The sequence below is a fragment of the Adiantum capillus-veneris genome, chromosome 23 (genome assembly GCF_014529385.1).
Source record: "Adiantum capillus-veneris isolate H3 chromosome 23, ASM1452938v2, whole genome shotgun sequence".
In the NCBI taxonomy this organism is placed as follows: domain Eukaryota; kingdom Viridiplantae; phylum Streptophyta; class Polypodiopsida; order Polypodiales; family Pteridaceae; genus Adiantum; species Adiantum capillus-veneris.
This window is the reverse complement of record NC_140953.1, coordinates 26,783,186-26,787,863: the sequence shown is the minus strand read 5'-3', so window position 1 is coordinate 26,787,863 and position 4,678 is coordinate 26,783,186.

Below are 4,678 nucleotides of genomic sequence, written 5' to 3'. Positions count from 1 at the left end.
GCTAAGCTATGCTAATATGAGTGATTATGTGAGGAGATGTACATCTTTCTCGTAAGATACTCCTTCTTCCTCTCAATCTACTCTTATACCCTGCTAGCTCTCACCATCTTCGAAGGTGTGTGAGGTCTTGGGTCTGAGAACGGGGATAATTCAAGTTGTGTTTGATTAAGTGTTTTGCTTGGTGTATGAAGCTTCCATCTTCATTGCACTAGCTAGTCTTGAAGGAACACAAAGAATTGTATTGTACAATGTCTCTCTTGATGGGAGAAACCATAATACAAAGCCTTTTGGAGGGGGGACCGGCTCCATGCAAATCTGGTCCTCAACTGTTGTCAATAGCTTAATTTCTCCCTCTTTTGAAAGTATTGTTGATGCTATCTAACTAGGTGTTATGCTTTTTGTTGCTCTCTCCACCCAAGCACTCTTGTAATTCTAATTAAGAATCTATTCTAATGAAATGGCCACTATGTTCATGCTAATTTCCGCTACACATAAGTTATTAGGCCATTAAATGTTACATTGGTATCAGAGCTTAAGGTTTCTCTTTTCTTGCTCAAGAAGAGAGGTCCTCAAGCTATTTACAAATGGTTGGTACTATTAATTGCATGTGAGTAAGTAGAATAGGGATTTTTCAGCCTTGCAGTGCGCCTGCCTTCGTGCAGTTAACGGGGCATCACCGTCGAGAGCTATGGTCTTAATAGTGGAGTCCTACGGGGCTTGCCTACGGCTTAACCACCATTGAGCTATTAGAAGCTTGATAGGAGCCGGTGTTGTTTTGGTGTTGAAAGACCCTCTCTTCTATTCCTTGCAATTAATGGTATTCGAGCTGCGGGTACAGTAGCTTGAGTGCTTTTTCTAAAGGGGTAAAGAGGAGTAGCAACTAGGGCTTGAAGTGCCAAAGTACACCTAAAACGTTTACACCTAAAAGTTGTTAGAATGGCTGACAATAGTAAAGAGAGTGAAATTAATGTTGATAACTTTGATTTTGCTCATGAGCAAGCTACTAATGATGCTTCAATGCTTGTTAACTATCTTGTTTCTAGGCTTCAACAAGCCATGGGCAATCCATCTCTCCAAAGTGAAGTGCAACGGCAACTCCGTGCTCACGGGATTCTTCAAGCTATTCACCATGACGAGAGAACACCTAGGAAGCCTCCTTGTGAGACTACCAAAAGAGGTCTCTCTCCTATTCGGGAAGAAGAAGAGGATCCTTATGAAGGGCTCAAGAATTTACTTCTTGATGATGCATCTCCTTCCCAAAGGAGAACTTAAGAGCCTCTACCGAAGGAACGATAAAGAAGTGAGTCTCCCGCCACCTCGGCGGAGATGGTTCCACGAAGACGGCGGGCTAAATGCTCTCCATCACCACCAAAGCAGAGAAGACCATCGTATTCTTCTCCTCACCACAATTCAAAGAGGGATGATAAAAAGCAAGAGAAGAAAAAGGCGAGAAAGAGGACACCCTCTTCTCCATCTTCTTCATCCTCTTCCTCTTATGAAAACTATGGTGAAGATGACAAAGATCAAGACAAGAAAAAGGCGAGAAAGAGGTCACCCTCTTCTCCACCTTCTTCAAATTCTTCACCTTTTGAAGAAAGTGATGGTGCAACCTTTGAACCATCAAAAAGAAGAGGCCATAGGAAATCCTATGCCGCATGGAAGAGGTCGTCCAAGTTGAAGAAATTCAAAGAGGGAGGGAAGAGCATCTCTTTCCTTACCTATGATTGTACCTTTGGTGCTACGGACAAAGTCTTGGCCTTTATCCGGCAATTCGATGCGGCGTTTGGAGATGAGGGCTTCACGGAGTCCTCTAAGCTACGCCATGTAGCTATGCACTTTCAAAAGTCCGCCAGACAATGGTGGTCTAGCCTAAGAGCCAACGGTGAAGCTCCACGAACATGGAAGGCTTTAAGAGCTTCCATTATGAAGCAGTTTTTGGCCACCGATGCCAAAGACAAAGTACTCACCGAATGGCGAAGCTTAAAGTTCTCTCCCAATGAATCCATCCACAAATATGTAGACAAGTTTTGGGACCTACAACTCAAAGCCACTGTCTTCAAAAAGTTGGATTTTGGAGAGCTTAAAAGCAACAATTTTGTGCGGGCTTAACCGAAGAAATGGCGGAGTATGTCAACTCCCAAAGGCCACGTACCATATCGGCGGTAATACACCATACTATGGTTGCCTCTCGAATCAATTTCCAAACGGGGGGTAAAATAAATAATAAGCCCCCGGAAAACAAGGGTTCCAATGAGCCTAAGGGGAAGGACAATGTCCAAAAGTCTCCTAAGGGCAATTCCAACAAAGCTAAAGAGAAGGGAGTTTACAAAGGAAAGAATAAACTCTCTCCTGAAGAGCTTGAGCGTTATCGTAAGGATAACCGGTGTTTCAAGTGCGGCGAACAAGGGCATGCGTACCACGCTTGTCCCCAAAAGAACAACCGCCAAGATCCTCCTAGAGCTTCTTTGGTTGAAATCCAAGAGGAGGAGACTCACCAAATTCACCACAAAGGATCTCCTCTATGCCATGCTTGGGGAAAGGTAAGAGAACATGATGCTTTTATTCTCTTTGACCCTGGTTGTACTCACAATTTCATATCTATGGAGTTAGCCACCAAGCTAGGCATACAATCCTACGAGATGGGAGATATCCTACCCGCAGACAGTGCCTTCAAGGGGCAAGAAGCTTCAGTCACTCCCTTAATCGGGAAATTGAGGCTTCATGTCCAAGGCTATGTGGACAAAGAGGACTTCTTTATCTCTCCTCTCAAGCATGAGGATGTAATCCTAGGGGCACCATGGTTTGACCGCCTGGCTGCCGATGTTAAATTTCCTAAAAGGAGAATCTCCTTTAAGTTCAGGGAAAAAGACATGTATATAAATGCTAAGGAAATGGGTAACACCATCCCCATTGTACATACACCAGCTTTCAACAAGTCAATAAAGAGCTCTATTTCCGTGTACATGATTTTTGTTAAAGATTCTCAAAATGAACCTAATGCTTTAACAAACGAAAATAAAAGCAACCAAAAGGAATTAGAGTTATCCAATTTTCTCAAGGGGTTTCAAGATGTTTTTATTGACGACATCCCTTGTGAGCTACCTCCTAAACGAGGTAATGATGACCATGCAATTGAACTTCTTGCAGGAAGTTCACCGCCTAACAAACCTCCTTATAGAGTTTCTCAAGCTCAACAAGAGGAGATTATGCGGCAAGTGCATGAGTTAGTTGAGAAGGGCATGGTTAGGCCTAGCTCATCTCCATTTTGCTCACGTGTGCTATTAGTGCAAAAGAAAGACGGCACATATCATATGTGTGTCGACTATAGAGCACTAAATAGGATCACTATCAAGAATAGGTTTCACGTTCCACGGGTAGAAGACCTATTTGATAAGCTACAAGGATCGACCTACTTCAGTAGGGTTGACCTAAAGAGTGGCTATCATCAAATAAGGATAGTTGATCAAGACATTGTAAAGACCACGTTTCGCACTACATTTGGTCTTTATGAATACATTGTCATGCCTTTTGGCTTGACCAATGCACCAGCCACATTCAACCGCTTGATGGTGAAGCTGTTCAGGCCTCATTGAACCTTCACTGGAGTGTTCTTTGATGATATTATCATCTACTCTAATTCATTGGAGGAACACAAGCAACACCTCTAGGTAATATTTCAAGTTTTAAGAGAGAATAAACTTTATGTTAATCGAAAGAAAAGTGAATTTTTCTTGCAAGAGATTCAGTATTTAGGTCACATTATCTCTCAAGATGGCATCCAAATGGATCCATCCAAGTTAAAGGTAATAAAAGGATGGCCTAAACCAAGGAATCTTCATGAACTAAGAAGCTTTATAGGTATGTGTGCATACTATAGACGCTTCATAGAAAAGTTCTCACAAATTGCGGGACCATTACATGACCTAACAAAGAAAAGTGTTAGGTATACATGGTCTGCTAAGGAGAACAATGCTTTCGAAAAGCTTAAAGAAAAGCTTATCTCTCAACCTGTGCTTACACTACCGGATCTCTCAAAACCATTTGAGGTCCAATGTGATGCTTGTGGTGATTGCCTTGGAGCTATTTTTCTCCAAGAAGGGCACGCCATAGGCTATGAGAGTCGAAGGCTCGACCCTGTTGAGCAAGCTCTAGGCATATACGAAAAGGAACTCCTTGCAGTTCTACATGCCTTAGACTCATGGAAGCACTATTTATTGGGGACTCCTTTCATTCTGCGAACGGATCACCAAAGTCTTAAGTACTTCATGACGCAGACCAAGCTCTCCGACAAACAAATGAGGTGGGCAAATTTCCTTTCGCAATTTCATTTTCATATTGCTCACATTGCTGGCAAGCATTATCAAGTAGCCGATGCACTCTCAAGAGGACCGAGAGTGAATGCGGTTTCCATAGCAACTCACAATGATCTATCTTCAATGATAGATGAGTATGCTATTGATCCCGATTTTAGAGATGTGATTTCAGCCCTTGCATTAGGGAAGAAAGAAGAACCATTTACTTTCCAAGATGGTTATCTTCTCTATGGCAATAGACTATGCGTTACTAACTCACTACGTGAGAAAGTAATGTATGAATCTCATGCTCCACCTTATGCGGGGCATAGAGGGATTCAGTCTACCTTAAAGGGAATTGAAACATATTTCTATTGGCCTACCAT